General features: G+C 48.9%; 27 non-coding genes across 27 annotated transcripts; all 27 read right to left on the reverse strand.

The window, feature by feature from the left end:
- Window positions 1-359: 359 nt before the first annotated feature.
- On the reverse strand, window positions 360-523 carry LOC132957068 (U1 spliceosomal RNA). Its single transcript, XR_009666288.1, has one exon. It is a non-coding gene; the product is annotated as a U1 spliceosomal RNA (small nuclear RNA).
- A 563-nt stretch (window positions 524-1,086) lies between these two features.
- LOC132957430 (U2 spliceosomal RNA) lies at window positions 1,087-1,277 on the reverse strand. The gene has a single exon (XR_009666634.1). It is a non-coding gene; the product is annotated as a U2 spliceosomal RNA (small nuclear RNA).
- A 492-nt stretch (window positions 1,278-1,769) lies between these two features.
- On the reverse strand, window positions 1,770-1,933 carry LOC132957069 (U1 spliceosomal RNA). Its single transcript, XR_009666289.1, has one exon. It is a non-coding gene; the product is annotated as a U1 spliceosomal RNA (small nuclear RNA).
- Window positions 1,934-2,518: 585 nt separating this feature from the next.
- Window positions 2,519-2,709, reverse strand: LOC132957431 (U2 spliceosomal RNA). The gene has a single exon (XR_009666635.1). It is a non-coding gene; the product is annotated as a U2 spliceosomal RNA (small nuclear RNA).
- Window positions 2,710-3,202: 493 nt separating this feature from the next.
- LOC132957071 (U1 spliceosomal RNA) lies at window positions 3,203-3,366 on the reverse strand. The gene has a single exon (XR_009666291.1). It is a non-coding gene; the product is annotated as a U1 spliceosomal RNA (small nuclear RNA).
- A 563-nt stretch (window positions 3,367-3,929) lies between these two features.
- LOC132957432 (U2 spliceosomal RNA) lies at window positions 3,930-4,120 on the reverse strand. The gene has a single exon (XR_009666636.1). It is a non-coding gene; the product is annotated as a U2 spliceosomal RNA (small nuclear RNA).
- A 493-nt stretch (window positions 4,121-4,613) lies between these two features.
- LOC132957072 (U1 spliceosomal RNA) lies at window positions 4,614-4,777 on the reverse strand. Its single transcript, XR_009666292.1, has one exon. It is a non-coding gene; the product is annotated as a U1 spliceosomal RNA (small nuclear RNA).
- A 563-nt stretch (window positions 4,778-5,340) lies between these two features.
- LOC132956871 (U2 spliceosomal RNA) lies at window positions 5,341-5,531 on the reverse strand. Its single transcript, XR_009666124.1, has one exon. It is a non-coding gene; the product is annotated as a U2 spliceosomal RNA (small nuclear RNA).
- Window positions 5,532-6,023: 492 nt separating this feature from the next.
- On the reverse strand, window positions 6,024-6,187 carry LOC132957099 (U1 spliceosomal RNA). The gene has a single exon (XR_009666318.1). It is a non-coding gene; the product is annotated as a U1 spliceosomal RNA (small nuclear RNA).
- Window positions 6,188-6,756: 569 nt separating this feature from the next.
- Window positions 6,757-6,947, reverse strand: LOC132956872 (U2 spliceosomal RNA). The gene has a single exon (XR_009666125.1). It is a non-coding gene; the product is annotated as a U2 spliceosomal RNA (small nuclear RNA).
- A 492-nt stretch (window positions 6,948-7,439) lies between these two features.
- LOC132957199 (U1 spliceosomal RNA) lies at window positions 7,440-7,603 on the reverse strand. The gene has a single exon (XR_009666414.1). It is a non-coding gene; the product is annotated as a U1 spliceosomal RNA (small nuclear RNA).
- A 569-nt stretch (window positions 7,604-8,172) lies between these two features.
- On the reverse strand, window positions 8,173-8,363 carry LOC132956873 (U2 spliceosomal RNA). The gene has a single exon (XR_009666126.1). It is a non-coding gene; the product is annotated as a U2 spliceosomal RNA (small nuclear RNA).
- Window positions 8,364-8,855: 492 nt separating this feature from the next.
- On the reverse strand, window positions 8,856-9,019 carry LOC132957226 (U1 spliceosomal RNA). The gene has a single exon (XR_009666439.1). It is a non-coding gene; the product is annotated as a U1 spliceosomal RNA (small nuclear RNA).
- Window positions 9,020-9,612: 593 nt separating this feature from the next.
- Window positions 9,613-9,803, reverse strand: LOC132957294 (U2 spliceosomal RNA). The gene has a single exon (XR_009666503.1). It is a non-coding gene; the product is annotated as a U2 spliceosomal RNA (small nuclear RNA).
- Window positions 9,804-10,296: 493 nt separating this feature from the next.
- On the reverse strand, window positions 10,297-10,460 carry LOC132957155 (U1 spliceosomal RNA). Its single transcript, XR_009666372.1, has one exon. It is a non-coding gene; the product is annotated as a U1 spliceosomal RNA (small nuclear RNA).
- Window positions 10,461-11,031: 571 nt separating this feature from the next.
- On the reverse strand, window positions 11,032-11,222 carry LOC132957304 (U2 spliceosomal RNA). The gene has a single exon (XR_009666512.1). It is a non-coding gene; the product is annotated as a U2 spliceosomal RNA (small nuclear RNA).
- A 492-nt stretch (window positions 11,223-11,714) lies between these two features.
- LOC132957073 (U1 spliceosomal RNA) lies at window positions 11,715-11,878 on the reverse strand. The gene has a single exon (XR_009666293.1). It is a non-coding gene; the product is annotated as a U1 spliceosomal RNA (small nuclear RNA).
- Window positions 11,879-12,455: 577 nt separating this feature from the next.
- LOC132957433 (U2 spliceosomal RNA) lies at window positions 12,456-12,646 on the reverse strand. Its single transcript, XR_009666637.1, has one exon. It is a non-coding gene; the product is annotated as a U2 spliceosomal RNA (small nuclear RNA).
- A 493-nt stretch (window positions 12,647-13,139) lies between these two features.
- LOC132957074 (U1 spliceosomal RNA) lies at window positions 13,140-13,303 on the reverse strand. Its single transcript, XR_009666294.1, has one exon. It is a non-coding gene; the product is annotated as a U1 spliceosomal RNA (small nuclear RNA).
- Window positions 13,304-13,866: 563 nt separating this feature from the next.
- On the reverse strand, window positions 13,867-14,057 carry LOC132956921 (U2 spliceosomal RNA). The gene has a single exon (XR_009666174.1). It is a non-coding gene; the product is annotated as a U2 spliceosomal RNA (small nuclear RNA).
- Window positions 14,058-14,549: 492 nt separating this feature from the next.
- Window positions 14,550-14,713, reverse strand: LOC132957075 (U1 spliceosomal RNA). The gene has a single exon (XR_009666295.1). It is a non-coding gene; the product is annotated as a U1 spliceosomal RNA (small nuclear RNA).
- A 585-nt stretch (window positions 14,714-15,298) lies between these two features.
- On the reverse strand, window positions 15,299-15,489 carry LOC132957434 (U2 spliceosomal RNA). The gene has a single exon (XR_009666638.1). It is a non-coding gene; the product is annotated as a U2 spliceosomal RNA (small nuclear RNA).
- Window positions 15,490-15,982: 493 nt separating this feature from the next.
- On the reverse strand, window positions 15,983-16,146 carry LOC132957076 (U1 spliceosomal RNA). The gene has a single exon (XR_009666296.1). It is a non-coding gene; the product is annotated as a U1 spliceosomal RNA (small nuclear RNA).
- Window positions 16,147-16,709: 563 nt separating this feature from the next.
- LOC132956922 (U2 spliceosomal RNA) lies at window positions 16,710-16,900 on the reverse strand. Its single transcript, XR_009666175.1, has one exon. It is a non-coding gene; the product is annotated as a U2 spliceosomal RNA (small nuclear RNA).
- A 492-nt stretch (window positions 16,901-17,392) lies between these two features.
- On the reverse strand, window positions 17,393-17,556 carry LOC132957070 (U1 spliceosomal RNA). The gene has a single exon (XR_009666290.1). It is a non-coding gene; the product is annotated as a U1 spliceosomal RNA (small nuclear RNA).
- Window positions 17,557-18,139: 583 nt separating this feature from the next.
- On the reverse strand, window positions 18,140-18,330 carry LOC132957435 (U2 spliceosomal RNA). The gene has a single exon (XR_009666639.1). It is a non-coding gene; the product is annotated as a U2 spliceosomal RNA (small nuclear RNA).
- A 493-nt stretch (window positions 18,331-18,823) lies between these two features.
- LOC132957077 (U1 spliceosomal RNA) lies at window positions 18,824-18,987 on the reverse strand. Its single transcript, XR_009666297.1, has one exon. It is a non-coding gene; the product is annotated as a U1 spliceosomal RNA (small nuclear RNA).
- Between the last annotated feature and the right edge of the window lie 318 nt (window positions 18,988-19,305).

Here is a 19,305-nt window from a genome sequence, read left to right on the forward strand (position 1 = left end):
AGACACATGCCTTACGTCAAGCTCTGAAAAATGACTTCAAACCCTCAACCACCAGATTTATCTGCAGCAGACTGAAGTGAACCAAAAGACAGGAGAAGATTGGGGCCTTTTATTGGCCCACAGCCGTTCTGTAAGGCAGATGTGCCGTGACTGGGATTTCACATTGATCAGAGCAAGGGCTGCTGAATCTGAAACAAAGTTGATTGACGAGCGATATTGTGATCTAGCACTAGCAAAGAAACTGGCTGTGCATAGCTTTAAGCCACCTTTGAAATTCTTGTCGTCTGTCTGTCGCTACAGCCAGGTTGGAAGGCAGCGTCTCCCTATCTGTTTCCCCCTTATTACTTTTGACAATCCATCAGGGGAGAGCGCGAACGCAGTCCCCCACTACCACAAATTATGCAGTCGAGATTCCCACATTTGGGGAATTCGCATAGGTCAGCCCCGCCGGAGTGCAATGGCCAGGCCTCGCCATGGGTGAACCACCTTCTTGATCATGGTATCTCCCCTGCCAGGTAAGTATGAGTTGTACGGCTCAGGGCAAAAGGAGTCCTTCACAGGACCATCGCCCTCACTGACGGTCCCAACAACATGCAAACCACCGAAATCAGAGTTTTCTGCACTGGGTGTCCCTTCTACTTGTCCTCAACACAGAGGAAAGTTTTGTGTTGAGGCCCGGTAGGGCTTGTCTTTCTACATTCAAGTGGAGAAATAAGGCTCACCATTCTAACAGGAAGTGCCACACTTCCACATCAAAGCCGACCGATAGCTACCGCCAGTGTGTGTGTGTTTTTTTACCGCCAACAAAAGAACAGTCGAAGCAGCAGGTAGGCCAGAAACACTTTGCAACAATAACTGTTGATATGTTATTGTGTGTCTGTGTGCTACTACAGCAATAGCATACACAGAGTGGCAAATGGGGGAACTGGCACACAAATAACCCCCAACCTGACTAAAATTCCAGTTCATTTCAAAAAGCTTGAGTCCCGGCAGCATGTCAACGCAGTGACAAAGCCAGGCCAGACTCACACACACATTTCTCTTAAACGCAGCGGAAAGAAAGGATTATTTTAAACACTGAAGAGAGGAGGGTGCACCGTTCCCGGAGGTACTGCAATACCGGGTCGATGCGTGGAGTGGACGGAGCAAGCCCCTGTTCCATCTCCCAAGTCCAAAAATCAATTTAATATATGGTCCCCGGGTAGGGGACGTATCAGATATTAAACTGATAAGAACAGATACTACACTTGATCTTAGCCAAAAGGCCGAGAAGCGATGCCCCTGATAGGCTAAGGCCGGCATCACATTCCCCATACAGTCCTCCTCGCCCATGGCCCCGGCAAGCGAGCGTTGCTTTTCAGTGACGATCGGTAAAACGGAAGAGCAAACCCTTTGATCGAAGCACCTTTAAGACACATGCCTTACGTCAAGCTCTGAAAAATGACTTCAAACCCTCAACCACCAGATTTATCTGCAGCAGACTGAAGTGAACCAAAAGACAGGAGAAGATTGGGGCCTTTTATTGGCCCACAGCCGTTCTGTAAGGCAGATGTGCCGTGACTGGGATTTCACATTGATCAGAGCAAGGGCTGCTGAATCTGAAACAAATTTGATTGACGAGCGATATTGTGATCTAGCACTAGCAAAGAAACTGGCTGTGCATAGCTTTAAGCCACCTTTGAAATTCTTGTCGTCTGTCTGTCGCTACAGCCAGGTTGGAAGGCAGCGTCTCCCTATCTGTTTCCCCCTTATTACTTTTGACAATCCATCAGGGGAGAGCGCGAACGCAGTCCCCCACTACCACAAATTATGCAGTCGAGATTCCCACATTTGGGGAATTCGCATAGGTCAGCCCCGCCGGAGTGCAATGGCCAGGCCTCGCCATGGGTGAACCACCTTCTTGATCATGGTATCTCCCCTGCCAGGTAAGTATGAGTTGTACGGCTCAGGGCAAAAGGAGTCCTTCACAGGACCATCGCCCTCACTGACGGTCCCAACAACATGCAAACCACCGAAATCAGAGTTTTCTGCACTGGGTGTCCCTTCTACTTGTCCTCAACACAGAGGAAAGTTTTGTGTTGAGGCCCGGTAGGGCTTGTCTTTCTACATTCAAGTGGAGAAATAAGGCTCACCATTCTAACAGGAAGTGCCACACTTCCACATCAAAGCCGACCGATAGCTACCGCCAGTGTGTGTGTGTGTGTGTGTGTGTGTGTGTGTGTTTTTTTACCGCCAACAAAAGAACAGTCGAAGCAGCAGCTAGGCCAGAAACACTTTGCAACAATAACTGTTGATATGTTATTGTGTGTCTGTGTGCTACTACAGCAATAGCATACACAGAGTGGCAAATGGGGGAACTGGCACACAAATAACCCCCAACCTGACTAAAATTCCAGTTCATTTCAAAAAGCTTGAGTCCCGGCAGCATGTCAACGCAGTGACAAAGCCAGGCCAGACTCACACACACATTTCTCTTAAACGCAGCAGAAAGAAAGGATTATTTTAAACACTGAAGAGAGGAGGGTGCACCGTTCCCGGAGGTACTGCAATACCGGGTCGATGCGTGGAGTGGACGGAGCAAGCCCCTGTTCCATCTCCCAAGTCCAAAAATCAATTTAATATATGGTCCCCGGGTAGGGGACGTATCAGATATTAAACTGATAAGAACAGATACTACACTTGATCTTAGCCAAAAGGCCGAGAAGCGATGCCCCTGATAGGCTAAGGCCGGCATCACATTCCCCATACAGTCCTCCTCGCCCATGGCCCCGGCAAGCGAGCGTTGCTTTTCAGTGACGATCGCTAAAAACGGAAGAGCAAACCCTTTGATCGAAGCACCTTTAAGACACATGCCTTACGTCAAGCTCTGAAAAATGACTTCAAACCCTCAACCACCAGATTTATCTGCAGCAGACTGAAGTGAACCAAAAGACAGGAGAAGATTGGGGCCTTTTATTGGCCCACAGCCGTTCTGTAAGGCAGATGTGCCGTGACTGGGATTTCACATTGATCAGAGCAAGGGCTGCTGAATCTGAAACAAAGTTGATTGACGAGCGATATTGTGATCTAGCACTAGCAAAGAAACTGGCTGTGCATAGCTTTAAGCCACCTTTGAAATTCTTGTCGTCTGTCTGTCGCTACAGCCAGGTTGGAAGGCAGCGTCTCCCTATCTGTTTCCCCCTTATTACTTTTGACAATCCATCAGGGGAGAGCGCGAACGCAGTCCCCCACTACCACAAATTATGCAGTCGAGATTCCCACATTTGGGGAATTCGCATAGGTCAGCCCCGCCGGAGTGCAATGGCCAGGCCTCGCCATGGGTGAACCACCTTCTTGATCATGGTATCTCCCCTGCCAGGTAAGTATGAGTTGTACGGCTCAGGGCAAAAGGAGTCCTTCACAGGACCATCGCCCTCACTGACGGTCCCAACAACATGCAAACCACCGAAATCAGAGTTTTCTGCACTGGGTGTCCCTTCTACTTGTCCTCAACACAGAGGAAAGTTTTGTGTTGAGGCCCGGTAGGGCTTGTCTTTCTACATTCAAGTGGAGAAATAAGGCTCACCATTCTAACAGGAAGTGCCACACTTCCACATCAAAGCCGACCGATAGCTACCGCCAGTGTGTGTGTGTTTTTTTACCGCCAACAAAAGAACAGTCGAAGCAGCAGCTAGGCCAGAAACACTTTGCAACAATAACTGTTGATATGTTATTGTGTGTCTGTGTGCTACTACAGCAATAGCATACACAGAGTGGCAAATGGGGGAACTGGCACACAAATAACCCCCAACCTGACTAAAATTCCAGTTCATTTCAAAAAGCTTGAGTCCCGGCAGCATGTCAACGCAGTGACAAAGCCAGGCCAGACTCACACACACATTTCTCTTAAACGCAGCGGAAAGAAAGGATTATTTTAAACACTGAAGAGAGGAGGGTGCACCGTTCCCGGAGGTACTGCAATACCGGGTCGATGCGTGGAGTGGACGGAGCAAGCCCCTGTTCCATCTCCCAAGTCCAAAAATCAATTTAATATATGGTCCCCGGGTAGGGGACGTATCAGATATTAAACTGATAAGAACAGATACTACACTTGATCTTAGCCAAAAGGCCGAGAAGCGATGCCCCTGATAGGCTAAGGCCGGCATCACATTCCCCATACAGTCCTCCTCGCCCATGGCCCCGGCAAGCGAGCGTTGCTTTTCAGTGACGATCGCTAAAAACGGAAGAGCAAACCCTTTGATCGAAGCACCTTTAAGACACATGCCTTACGTCAAGCTCTGAAAAATGACTTCAAACCCTCAACCACCAGATTTATCTGCAGCAGACTGAAGTGAACCAAAAGACAGGAGAAGATTGGGGCCTTTTATTGGCCCACAGCCGTTCTGTAAGGCAGATGTGCCGTGACTGGGATTTCACATTGATCAGAGCAAGGGCTGCTGAATCTGAAACAAAGTTGATTGACGAGCGATATTGTGATCTAGCACTAGCAAAGAAACTGGCTGTGCATAGCTTTAAGCCACCTTTGAAATTCTTGTCGTCTGTCTGTCGCTACAGCCAGGTTGGAAGGCAGCGTCTCCCTATCTGTTTCCCCCTTATTACTTTTGACAATCCATCAGGGGAGAGCGCGAACGCAGTCCCCCACTACCACAAATTATGCAGTCGAGATTCCCACATTTGGGGAATTCGCATAGGTCAGCCCCGCCGGAGTGCAATGGCCAGGCCTCGCCATGGGTGAACCACCTTCTTGATCATGGTATCTCCCCTGCCAGGTAAGTATGAGTTGTACGGCTCAGGGCAAAAGGAGTCCTTCACAGGACCATCGCCCTCACTGACGGTCCCAACAACATGCAAACCACCGAAATCAGAGTTTTCTGCACTGGGTGTCCCTTCTACTTGTCCTCAACACAGAGGAAAGTTTTGTGTTGAGGCCCGGTAGGGCTTGTCTTTCTACATTCAAGTGGAGAAATAAGGCTCACCATTCTAACAGGAAGTGCCACACTTCCACATCAAAGCCGACCGATAGCTACCGCCAGTGTGTGTGTGTTTTTTTACCGCCAACAAAAGAACAGTCGAAGCAGCAGCTAGGCCAGAAACACTTTGCAACAATAACTGTTGATATGTTATTGTGTGTCTGTGTGCTACTACAGCAATAGCATACACAGAGTGGCAAATGGGGGAACTGGCACACAAATAACCCCCAACCTGACTAAAATTCCAGTTCATTTCAAAAAGCTTGAGTCCCGGCAGCATGTCAACGCAGTGACAAAGCCAGGCCAGACTCACACACACATTTCTCTTAAACGCAGCGGAAAGAAAGGATTATTTTAAACACTGAAGAGAGGAGGGTGCACCGTTCCCGGAGGTACTGCAATACCGGGTCGATGCGTGGAGTGGACGGAGCAAGCCCCTGTTCCATCTCCCAAGTCCAAAAATCAATTTAATATATGGTCCCCGGGTAGGGGACGTATCAGATATCAAACTGATAAGAACAGATACTACACTTGATCTTAGCCAAAAGGCCGAGAAGCGATGCCCCTGATAGGCTAAGGCCGGCATCACATTCCCCATACAGTCCTCCTCGCCCATGGCCCCGGCAAGCGAGCGTTGCTTTTCAGTGACGATCGGTAAAACGGAAGAGCAAACCCTTTGATCGAAGCACCTTTAAGACACATGCCTTACGTCAAGCTCTGAAAAATGACTTCAAACCCTCAACCACCAGATTTATCTGCAGCAGACTGAAGTGAACCAAAAGACAGGAGAAGATTGGGGCCTTTTATTGGCCCACAGCCGTTCTGTAAGGCAGATGTGCCGTGACTGGGATTTCACATTGATCAGAGCAAGGGCTGCTGAATCTGAAACAAATTTGATTGACGAGCGATATTGTGATCTAGCACTAGCAAAGAAACTGGCTGTGCATAGCTTTAAGCCACCTTTGAAATTCTTGTCGTCTGTCTGTCGCTACAGCCAGGTTGGAAGGCAGCGTCTCCCTATCTGTTTCCCCCTTATTACTTTTGACAATCCATCAGGGGAGAGCGCGAACGCAGTCCCCCACTACCACAAATTATGCAGTCGAGATTCCCACATTTGGGGAATTCGCATAGGTCAGCCCCGCCGGAGTGCAATGGCCAGGCCTCACCATGGGTGAACCACCTTCTTGATCATGGTATCTCCCCTGCCAGGTAAGTATGAGTTGTACGGCTCAGGGCAAAAGGAGTCCTTCACAGGACCATGGCCCTCACTGACGGTCCCAACAACATGCAAACCACCGAAATCAGAGTTTTCTGCACTGGGTGTCCCTTCTACTTGTCCTCAACACAGAGGAAAGTTTTGTGTTGAGGCCCGGTAGGGCTTGTCTTTCTACATTCAAGTGGAGAAATAAGGCTCACCATTCTAACAGGAAGTGCCACACTTCCACATCAAAGCCGACCGATAGCTACCGCCAGTGTGTGTGTGTGTGTGTTTTTTTACCGCCAACAAAAGAACAGTCGAAGCAGCAGCTAGGCCAGAAACACTTTGCAACAATAACTGTTGATATGTTATTGTGTGTCTGTGTGCTACTACAGCAATAGCATACACAGAGTAGCAAATGGGGGAACTGGCACACAAATAACCCCCAACCTGACTAAAATTCCAGTTCATTTCAAAAAGCTTGAGTCCCGGCAGCATGTCAACGCAGTGACAAAGCCAGGCCAGACTCACACACACATTTCTCTTAAACGCAGCGGAAAGAAAGGATTATTTTAAACACTGAAGAGAGGAGGGTGCACCGTTCCCGGAGGTACTGCAATACCGGGTCGATGCGTGGAGTGGACGGAGCAAGCCCCTGTTCCATCTCCCAAGTCCAAAAATCAATTTAATATATGGTCCCCGGGTAGGGGACGTATCAGATATCAAACTGATAAGAACAGATACTACACTTGATCTTAGCCAAAAGGCCGAGAAGCGATGCCCCTGATAGGCTAAGGCCGGCATCACATTCCCCATACAGTCCTCCTCGCCCATGGCCCCGGCAAGCGAGCGTTGCTTTTCAGTGACGATCGGTAAAACGGAAGAGCAAACCCTTTGATCGAAGCACCTTTAAGACACATGCCTTACGTCAAGCTCTGAAAAATGACTTCAAACCCTCAACCACCAGATTTATCTGCAGCAGACTGAAGTGAACCAAAAGACAGGAGAAGATTGGGGCCTTTTATTGGCCCACAGCCGTTCTGTAAGGCAGATGTGCCGTGACTGGGATTTCACATTGATCAGAGCAAGGGCTGCTGAATCTGAAACAAATTTGATTGACGAGCGATATTGTGATCTAGCACTAGCAAAGAAACTGGCTGTGCATAGCTTTAAGCCACCTTTGAAATTCTTGTCGTCTGTCTGTCGCTACAGCCAGGTTGGAAGGCAGCGTCTCCCTATCTGTTTCCCCCTCATTACTTTTGACAATCCATCAGGGGAGAGCGCGAACGCAGTCCCCCACTACCACAAATTATGCAGTCGAGATTCCCACATTTGGGGAATTCGCGTAGGTCAGCCCCGCCGGAGTGCAATGGCCAGGCCTCGCCATGGGTGAACCACCTTCTTGATCATGGTATCTCCCCTGCCAGGTAAGTATGAGTTGTACGGCTCAGGGCAAAAGGAGTCCTTCACAGGACCATCGCCCTCACTGACGGTCCCAACAACATGCAAACCACCGAAATCAGAGTTTTCTGCACTGGGTGTCCCTTCTACTTGTCCTCAACACAGAGGAAAGTTTTGTGTTGAGGCCCGGTAGGGCTTGTCTTTCTACATTCAAGTGGAGAAATAAGGCTCACCATTCTAACAGGAAGTGCCACACTTCCACATCAAAGCCGACCGATAGCTACCGCCAGTGTGTGTGTGTGTGTGTTTTTTTACCGCCAACAAAAGAACAGTCGAAGCAGCAGCTAGGCCAGAAACACTTTGCAACAATAACTGTTGATATGTTATTGTGTGTCTGTGTGCTACTACAGCAATAGCATACACAGAGTGGCAAATGGGGGAACTGGCACACAAATAACCCCCAACCTGACTAAAATTCCAGTTCATTTCAAAAAGCTTGAGTCCCGGCAGCATGTCAACGCAGTGACAAAGCCAGGCCAGACTCACACACACATTTCTCTTAAACGCAGCGGAAAGAAAGGATTATTTTAAACACTGAAGAGAGGAGGGTGCACCGTTCCCGGAGGTACTGCAATACCGGGTCGATGCGTGGAGTGGACGGAGCAAGCCCCTGTTCCATCTCCCAAGTCCAAAAATCAATTTAATATATGGTCCCCGGGTAGGGGACGTATCAGATATCAAACTGATAAGAACAGATACTACACTTGATCTTAGCCAAAAGGCCGAGAAGCGATGCCCCTGATAGGCTAAGGCCGGCATCACATTCCCCATACAGTCCTCCTCGCCCATGGCCCCGGCAAGCGAGCGTTGCTTTTCAGTGACGATCGGTAAAACGGAAGAGCAAACCCTTTGATCGAAGCACCTTTAAGACACATGCCTTACGTCAAGCTCTGAAAAATGACTTCAAACCCTCAACCACCAGATTTATCTGCAGCAGACTGAAGTGAACCAAAAGACAGGAGAAGATTGGGGCCTTTTATTGGCCCACAGCCGTTCTGTAAGGCAGATGTGCCGTGACTGGGATTTCACATTGATCAGAGCAAGGGCTGCTGAATCTGAAACAAAGTTGATTGACGAACGATATTGTGATCTAGCACTAGCAAAGAAACTGGCTGTGCATAGCTTTAAGCCACCTTTGAAATTCTTGTCGTCTGTCTGTCGCTACAGCCAGGTTGGAAGGCAGCGTGTCCCTATCTGTTTCCCCCTTATTACTTTTGACAATCCATCAGGGGAGAGCGCGAACGCAGTCCCCCACTACCACAAATTATGCAGTTGAGATTCCCACATTTGGGGAATTCGCATAGGTCAGCCCCGCCGGAGTGCAATGGCCAGGCCTCGCCATGGGTGAACCACCTTCTTGATCATGGTATCTCCCCTGCCAGGTAAGTATGAGTTGTACGGCTCAGGGCAAAAGGAGTCCTTCACAGGACCATCGCCCTCACTGACGGTCCCAACAACATGCAAACCACCAAAATCAGAGTTTTCTGCACTGGGTGTCCCTTCTACTTGTCCTCCACACAGAGGAAAATTTTGTGTTGAGGCCCGGTAGGGCTTGTCTCTCTACATTCAAGTGGAGAAATAAGGCTCACCATTCTAACAGGAAGTGCCACACTTCCACATCAAAGCCGACCGATAGCTACCGCCAGTGTGTGTGTGTGTGTGTGTGTGTGTGTGTGTGTGTGTGTGTTTTTTTACCGCCAACAAAAGAACAGTCGAAGCAGCAGCTAGGCCAGAAACACTTTGCAACAATAACTGTTGATATGTTATTGTGTGTCTGTGTGCTACTACAGCAATAGCATACACAGAGTGGCAAATGGGGGAACTGGCACACAAATAACCCCCAACCTGACTAAAATTCCAGTTCATTTCAAAAAGCTTGAGTCCCGGCAGCATGTCAACGCAGTGACAAAGCCAGGCCAGACTCACACACACATTTCTCTTAAACGCAGCGGAAAGAAAGGATTATTTTAAACACTGAAGAGAGGAGGGTGCACCGTTCCCGGAGGTACTGCAATACCGGGTCGATGCGTGGAGTGGACGGAGCAAGCCCCTGTTCCATCTCCCAAGTCCAAAAATCAATTTAATATATGGTCCCCGGATAGGGGACGTATCAGATATTAAACTGATAAGAACAGATACTACACTTGATCTTAGCCAAAAGGCCGAGAAGCGATGCCCCTGATAGGCTAAGGCAGGCATCACATTCCCCATACAGTCCTCCTCGCCCATGGCCCCGGCAAGCGAGCGTTGCTTTTCAGTGACGATCGCTAAAAACGGAAGAGCAAACCCTTTGATCGAAGCACCTTTAAGACACATGCCTTACGTCAAGCTCTGAAAAATGACTTCAAACCCTCAACCACCAGATTTATCTGCAGCAGACTGAAGTGAACCAGAAGACAGGAGAAGATTGGGGCCTTTTATTGGCCCACAGCCGTTCTGTAAGGCAGATGTGCCGTGACTGGGATTTCACATTGATCAGAGCAAGGGCTGCTGAATCTGAAACAAATTTGATTGACGAGCGATATTGTGATCTAGCACTAGCAAAGAAACTGGCTGTGCATAGCTTTAAGCCACCTTTGAAATTCTTGTCGTCTGTCTGTCGCTACAGCCAGGTTGGAAGGCAGCGTCTCCCTATCTGTTTCCCCCTTATTACTTTTGACAATCCATCAGGGGAGAGCGCGAACGCAGTCCCCCACTACCACAAATTATGCAGTCGAGATTCCCACATTTGGGGAATTCGCATAGGTCAGCCCCGCCGTAGTGCAATGGCCAGGCCTCGCCATGGGTGAACCACCTTCTTGATCATGGTATCTCCCCTGCCAGGTAAGTATGACTTGTACGGCTCAGGGCAAAAGGAGTCCTTCACAGGACCATCGCCCTCACTGACGGTCCCAACAACATGCAAACCACCGAAATCAGAGTTTTCTGCACTGGGTGTCCCTTCTACTTGTCCTCAACACAGAGGAAAGTTTTGTGTTGAGGCCCGGTAGGGCTTGTCTTTCTACATTCAAGTGGAGAAATAAGGCTCACCATTCTAACAGGAAGTGCCACACTTCCACATCAAAGCCGACCGATAGCTACCGCCAGTGTGTGTGTGTGTGTGTGTTTTTTTACCGCCAACAAAAGAACAGTCGAAGCAGCAGCTAGGCCAGAAACACTTTGCAACAATAACTGTTGATATGTTATTGTGTGTCTGTGTGCTACTACAGCAATAGCATACACAGAGTGGCAAATGGGGGAACTGGCACACAAATAACCCCCAACCTGACTAAAATTCCAGTTCATTTCAAAAAGCTTGAGTCCCGGCAGCATGTCAACGCAGTGACAAAGCCAGGCCAGACTCACACACACATTTCTCTTAAACGCAGCGGAAAGAAAGGATTATTTTAAACACTGAAGAGAGGAGGGTGCACCGTTCCCGGAGGTACTGCAATACCGGGTCGATGCGTGGAGTGGACGGAGCAAGCCCCTGTTCCATCTCCCAAATCCAAAAATCAATTTAATATATGGTCCCCGGGTAGGGGACGTATCAGATATTAAACTGATAAGAACAGATACTACACTTGATCTTAGCCAAAAGGCCGAGAAGCGATGCCCCTGACAGTCTAAGGCCGGCATCACATTCCCCATACAGTCCTCCTCGCACATGGCCCCGGTAAGCGAGCGTTGCTTTTCAGTGACGATCGGTAAAACGGAAGAGCAAACCCTTTGATCGAAGGACCTTTAAGACACATGCCTTACGTCAAGCTCTGAAAAATGACTTCAAACCCTCAACCACCAGATTTATCTGCAGCAGACTGAAGTGAACCAAAAGACAGGAGAAGATTGGGGCCTTTTATTGGCCCACAGCCGTTCTGTAAGGCAGATGTGCCGTGACTGGGATTTCACATTGATCAGAGCAAGGGCTGCTGAATCTGAAACAAATTTGATTGACGAGCGATATTGTGATCTAGCACTAGCAAAGAAACTGGCTGTGCATAGCTTTAAGCCACCTTTGAAATTCTTGTCGTCTGTCTGTCGCTACAGCCAGGTTGGAAGGCAGCGTGTCCCTATCTGTTTCCCCCTTATTACTTTTGACAATCCATCAGGGGAGAGCGCGAACGCAGTCCCCCACTACCACAAATTATGCAGTCGAGATTCCCACATTTGGGGAATTCGCATAGGTCAGCCCCGCCGGAGTGCAATGGCCAGGCCTCGCCATGGGTGAACCACCTTCTTGATCATGGTATCTCCCCTGCCAGGTAAGTATGAGTTGTACGGCTCAGGGCAAAAGGAGTCCTTCACAGGACCATCGCCCTCACTGACGGTCCCAACAACATGCAAACCACCGAAATCAGAGTTTTCTGCACTGGGTGTCCCTTCTACTTGTCCTCAACACAGAGGAAAGTTTTGTGTTGAGGCCCGGTAGGGCTTGTCTTTCTACATTCAAGTGGAGAAATAAGGCTCACCATTCTAACAGGAAGTGCCACACTTCCACATCAAAGCCGACCGATAGCTACCGCCAGTGTGTGTGTGTGTGTGTGTGTGTGTTTTTTTACCGCCAACAAAAGAACAGTCGAAGCAGCAGCTAGGCCAGAAACACTTTGCAACAATAACTGTTGATATGTTATTGTGTGTCTGTGTGCTACTACAGCAATAGCATACACAGAGTGGCAAATGGGGGAACTGGCACACAAATAACCCCCAACCTGACTAAAATTCCAGTTCATTTCAAAAAGCTTGAGCCCCGGCAGCATGTCAACGCAGTGACAAAGCCAGGCCAGACTCACACACACATTTCTCTTAAACGCAGCGGAAAGAAAGGATTATTTTAAACACTGAAGAGAGGAGGGTGCACCGTTCCCGGAGGTACTGCAATACCGGGTCGATGCGTGGAGTGGACGGAGCAAGCCCCTGTTCCATCTCCCAAGTCCAAAAATCAATTTAATATATGGTCCCCGGGTAGGGGACGTATCAGATATTAAACTGATAAGAACAGATACTACACTTGATCTTAGCCAAAAGGCCGAGAAGCGATGCCCCTGATAGGCTAAGGCCGGCATCACATTCCCCATACAGTCCTCCTCGCCCATGGCCCCGGCAAGCGAGCGTTGCTTTTCAGTGACGATCGCTAAAAACGGAAGAGCAAACCCTTTGATCGAAGCACCTTTAAGACACATGCCTTACGTCAAGCTCTGAAAAATGACTTCAAACCCTCAACCACCAGATTTATCTGCAGCAGACTGAAGTGAACCAAAAGACAGGAGAAGATTGGGGCCTTTTATTGGCCCACAGCCGTTCTGTAAGGCAGATGTGCCGTGACTGGGATTTCACATTGATCAGAGCAAGGGCTGCTGAATCTGAAACAAAGTTGATTGACGAGCGATATTGTGATCTAGCACTAGCAAAGAAACTGGCTGTGCATAGCTTTAAGCCACCTTTGAAATTCTTGTCGTCTGTCTGTCGCTACAGCCAGGTTGGAAGGCAGCGTCTCCCTATCTGTTTCCCCCTTATTACTTTTGACAATCCATCAGGGGAGAGCGCGAACGCAGTCCCCCACTACCACAAATTATGCAGTCGAGATTCCCACATTTGGGGAATTCGCATAGGTCAGCCCCGCCGGAGTGCAATGGCCAGGCCTCGCCATGGGTGAACCACCTTCTTGATCATGGTATCTCCCCTGCCAGGTAAGTATGAGTTGTACGGCTCAGGGCAAAAGGAGTCCTTCACAGGACCATCGCCCTCACTGACGGTCCCAACAACATGCAAACCACCGAAATCAGAGTTTTCTGCACTGGGTGTCCCTTCTACTTGTCCTCAACACAGAGGAAAGTTTTGTGTTGAGGCCCGGTAGGGCTTGTCTTTCTACATTCAAGTGGAGAAATAAGGCTCACCATTCTAACAGGAAGTGCCACACTTCCACATCAAAGCCGACCGATAGCTACCGCCAGTGTGTGTGTGTTTTTTTACCGCCAACAAAAGAACAGTCGAAGCAGCAGCTAGGCCAGAAACACTTTGCAACAATAACTGTTGATATGTTATTGTGTGTCTGTGTGCTACTACAGCAATAGCATACACAGAGTGGCAAATGGGGGAACTGGCACACAAATAACCCCCAACCTGACTAAAATTCCAGTTCATTTCAAAAAGCTTGAGTCCCGGCAGCATGTCAACGCAGTGACAAAGCCAGGCCAGACTCACACACACATTTCTCTTAAACGCAGCGGAAAGAAAGGATTATTTTAAACACTGAAGAGAGGAGGGTGCACCGTTCCCGGAGGTACTGCAATACCGGGTCGATGCGTGGAGTGGACGGAGCAAGCCCCTGTTCTATCTCCCAAGTCCAAAAATCAATTTAATATATGGTCCCCGGGTAGGGGACGTATCAGATATCAAACTGATAAGAACAGATACTACACTTGATCTTAGCCAAAAGGCCGAGAAGCGATGCCCCTGATAGGCTAAGGCCGGCATCACATTCCCCATACAGTCCTCCTCGCCCATGGCCCCGGCAAGCGAGCGTTGCTTTTCAGTGACGATCGGTAAAACGGAAGAGCAAACCCTTTGATCGAAGCACCTTTAAGACACATGCCTTACGTCAAGCTCTGAAAAATGACTTCAAACCCTCAACCACCAGATTTATCTGCAGCAGACTGAAGTGAACCAAAAGACAGGAGAAGATTGGGGCCTTTTATTGGCCCACAGCCGTTCTGTAAGGCAGATGTGCCGTGACTGGGATTTCACATTGATCAGAGCAAGGGCTGCTGAATCTGAAACAAATTTGATTGACGAGCGATATTGTGATCTAGCACTAGCAAAGAAACTGGCTGTGCATAGCTTTAAGCCACCTTTCAAATTCTTGTCGTCTGTCTGTCGCTACAGCCAGGTTGGAAGGCAGCGTCTCCCTATCTGTTTCCCCCTTATTACTTTTGACAATCCATCAGGGGAGAGCGCGAACGCAGTCCCCCACTACCACAAATTATGCAGTCGAGATTCCCACATTTGGGGAATTCGCATAGGTCAGCCCCGCCGGAGTGCAATGGCCAGGCCTCGCCATGGGTGAACCACCTTCTTGATCATGGTATCTCCCCTGCCAGGTAAGTATGAGTTGTACGGCTCAGGGCAAAAGGAGTCCTTCACAGGACCATCGCCCTCACTGACGGTCCCAACAACATGCAAACCACCGAAATCAGAGTTTTCTGCACTGGGTGTCCCTTCTACTTGTCCTCAACACAGAGGAAAGTTTTGTGTTGAGGCCCGGTAGGGCTTGTCTTTCTACATTCAAGTGGAGAAATAAGGCTCACCATTCTAACAGGAAGTGCCACACTTCCACATCAAAGCCGACCGATAGCTACCGCCAGTGTGTGTGTGTGTGTGTGTGTGTGTGTGTGTGTTTTTTTACCGCCAACAAAAGAACAGTCGAAGCAGCAGCTAGGCCAGAAACACTTTGCAACAATAACTGTTGATATGTTATTGTGTGTCTGTGTGCTACTACAGCAATAGCATACACAGAGTGGCAAATGGGGGAACTGGCACACAAATAACCCCCAACCTGACTAAAATTCCAGTTCATTTCAAAAAGCTTGAGTCCCGGCTGCATGTCAACGCAGTGACAAAGCCAGGCCAGACTCACACACACATTTCTCTTAAACGCAGCGGAAAGAAAGGATTATTTTAAACACTGAAGAGAGGAGGGTGCACCGTTCCCGGAGGTACTGCAATACCGGGTCGATGCGTGGAGTGGACGGAGCAAGCCCCTGTTCCATCTCCCAAGTCCAAAAATCAATTTAATATATGGTCCCCGGGTAGGGGACGTATCAGATATTAAACTGATAAGAACAGATACTACACTTGATCTTAGCCAAAAGGCCGAGAAGCGATGCCCCTGATAGGCTAAGGCCGGCATCACATTCCCCATACAGTCCTCCTCGCCCATGGCCCCGGCAAGCGAGCGTTGCTTTTCAGTGACGATCGCTAAAAACGGAAGAGCAAACCCTTTGATCGAAGCACCTTTAAGACACATGCCTTACGTCAAGCTCTGAAAAATGACTTCAAACCCTCAACCACCAGATTTATCTGCAGCAGACTGAAGTGAACCAAAAGACAGGAGAAGATTGGGGCCTTTTATTGGCCCACAGCCGTTCTGTAAGGCAGATGTGCCGTGACTGGGATTTCACATTGATCAGAGCAAGGGCTGCTGAATCTGAAACAAAGTTGATTGACGAGCGATATTGTGATCTAGCACTAGCAAAGAAACTGGCTGTGCATAGCTTTAAGCCACCTTTGAAATTCTTGTCGTCTGTCTGTCGCTACAGCCAGGTTGGAAGGCAGCGTCTCCCTATCTGTTTCCCCCTTATTACTTTTGACAATCCATCAGGGGAGAGCGCGAACGCAGTCCCCCACTACCACAAATTATGCAGTCGAGATTCCCACATTTGGGGAATTCGCATAGGTCAGCCCCGCCGGAGTGCAATGGCCAGGCCTCGCCATGGGTGAACCACCTTCTTGATCATGGTATCTCCCCTGCCAGGTAAGTATGAGTTGTACGGCTCAGGGCAAAAGGAGTCCTTCACAGGACCATCGCCCTCACTGACGGTCCCAACAACATGCAAACCACCGAAATCAGAGTTTTCTGCACTGGGTGTCCCTTCTACTTGTCCTCAACACAGAGGAAAGTTTTGTGTTGAGGCCCGGTAGGGCTTGTCTTTCTACATTCAAGTGGAGAAATAAGGCTCACCATTCTAACAGGAAGTGCCACACTTCCACATCAAAGCCGACCGATAGCTACCGCCAGTGTGTGTGTGTTTTTTTACCGCCAACAAAAGAACAGTCGAAGCAGCAGCTAGGCCAGAAACACTTTGCAACAATAACTGTTGATATGTTATTGTGTGTCTGTGTGCTACTACAGCAATAGCATACACAGAGTGGCAAATGGGGGAACTGGCACACAAATAACCCCCAACCTGACTAAAATTCCAGTTCATTTCAAAAAGCTTGAGTCCCGGCAGCATGTCAACGCAGTGACAAAGCCAGGCCAGACTCACACACACATTTCTCTTAAACGCAGCGGAAAGAAAGGATTATTTTAAACACTGAAGAGAGGAGGGTGCACCGTTCCCGGAGGTACTGCAATACCGGGTCGATGCGTGGAGTGGACGGAGCAAGCCCCTGTTCTATCTCCCAAGTCCAAAAATCAATTTAATATATGGTCCCCGGGTAGGGGACGTATCAGATATCAAACTGATAAGAACAGATACTACACTTGATCTTAGCCAAAAGGCCGAGAAGCGATGCCCCTGATAGGCTAAGGCCGGCATCACATTCCCCATACAGTCCTCCTCGCCCATGGCCCCGGCAAGCGAGCGTTGCTTTTCAGTGACGATCGGTAAAACGGAAGAGCAAACCCTTTGATCGAAGCACCTTTAAGACACATGCCTTACGTCAAGCTCTGAAAAATGACTTCAAACCCTCAACCACCAGATTTATCTGCAGCAGACTGAAGTGAACCAAAAGACAGGAGAAGATTGGGGCCTTTTATTGGCCCACAGCCGTTCTGTAAGGCAGATGTGCCGTGACTGGGATTTCACATTGATCAGAGCAAGGGCTGCTGAATCTGAAACAAATTTGATTGACGAGCGATATTGTGATCTAGCACTAGCAAAGAAACTGGCTGTGCATAGCTTTAAGCCACCTTTGAAATTCTTGTCGTCTGTCTGTCGCTACAGCCAGGTTGGAAGGCAGCGTCTCCCTATCTGTTTCCCCCTTATTACTTTTGACAATCCATCAGGGGAGAGCGCGAACGCAGTCCCCCACTACCACAAATTATGCAGTCGAGATTCCCACATTTGGGGAATTCGCATAGGTCAGCCCCGCCGGAGTGCAATGGCCAAGCCTCGCCATGGGTGAACCACCTTCTTGATCATGGTATCTCCCCTGCCAGGTAAGTATGAGTTGTACGGCTCAGGGCAAAAGGAGTCCTTCACAGGACCATCGCCCTCACTGACGGTCCCAACAACATGCAAACCACCAAAATCAGAGTTTTCTGCACTGGGTGTCCCTTCTACTTGTCCTCCACACAGAGGAAAGTTTTGTGTTGAGGCCCGGTAGGGCTTGTCTTTCTACATTCAAGTGGAGAAATAAGGCTCACCATTCTAACAGGAAGTGCCACACTTCCACATCAAAGCCGACCGATAGCTACCGCCAGTGTGTGTGTGTGTGTGTGTGTGTGTGTGTGTTTTTTTACCGCCAACAAAAGAACAGTCGAAGCAGCAGCTAGGCCAGAAACACTTTGCAACAATAACTGTTGATATGTTATTGTGTGTCTGTGTGCTACTACAGCAATAGCATACACAGAGTGGCAAATGGGGGAACTGGCACACAAATAACCCCCAACCTGACTAAAATTCCAGTTCATTTCAAAAAGCTTGAGTCCCGGCAGCATGTCAACGCAGTGACAAAGCCAGGCCAGACTCACACACACATTTCTCTTAAACGCAGCGGAAAGAAAGGATTATTTTAAACACTGAAGAGAGGAGGGTGCACCGTTCCCGGAGGTACTGCAATACCGGGTCGATGCGTGGAGTGGACGGAGCAAGCCCCTGTTCCATCTCCCAAGTCCAAAAATCAATTTAATATATGGTCCCCGGGTAGGGGACGTATCAGATATTAAACTGATAAGAACAGATACTACACTTGATCTTAGCCAAAAGGCCGAGAAGCGATGCCCCTGATAGGCTAAGGCCGGCATCACATTCCCCATACAGTCCTCCTCGCCCATGGCCCCGGCAAGCGAGCGTTGCTTTTCAGTGACGATCGCTAAAAACGGAAGAGCAAACCCTTTGATCGAAGCACCTTTAAGACACATGCCTTACATCAAGCTCTGAAAAATGACTTCAAACCCTCAACCACCAGATTTATCTGCAGCAGACTGAAGTGAACCAGAAGACAGGAGAAGATTGGGGCCTTTTATTGGCCCACAGCCGTTCTGTAAGGCAGATGTGCCGTGACTGGGATTTCACATTGATCAGAGCAAGGGCTGCTGAATCTGAAACAAAGTTGATTGACGAGCGATATTGTGATCTAGCACTAGCGAAGAAACTGGCTGTGCATAGCTTTAAGCCACCTTTGAAATTTTTGTCGTCTGTCTGTCACTACAGCCAGGTTGGAAGGCAGCGTCTCCCTATCTGTTTCCCCCTTAATACTTTTGACAATCCATCAGGGGAGAGCGCGAACGCAGTCCCCCACTACCACAAATTATGCAGTCGAGATTCCCACATTTGGGGAATTCGCATAGGTCAGCCCCGCCGGAGTGCAATGGCCAGGCCTCGCCATGGGTGAACCACCTTCTTGATCATGGTATCTCCCCTGCCAGGTAAGTATGAGTTGTACGGCTCAGGGCAAAAGGAGTCCTTCACAGGACCATCGCCCTCACTGACGGTCCCAACAACATGCAAACCACCGAAATCAGAGTTTTCTGCACTGGGTGTCCCTTCTACTTGTCCTCAACACAGAGGAAAGTTTTGTGTTGAGGCCCGGTAGGGCTTGTCTTTCTACATTCAAGTGGAGAAATAAGGCTCACCATTCTAACAGGAAGTGCCACACTTCCACATCAAAGCCGACCGATAGCTACCGCCAGTGTGTGTGTGTTTTTTTACCGCCAACAAAAGAACAGTCGAAGCAGCAGCTAGGCCAGAAACA

This window comes from Labrus mixtus, chromosome 22 (assembly GCF_963584025.1).
Source record: "Labrus mixtus chromosome 22, fLabMix1.1, whole genome shotgun sequence".
NCBI lineage: Eukaryota > Metazoa > Chordata > Actinopteri > Labriformes > Labridae > Labrus > Labrus mixtus.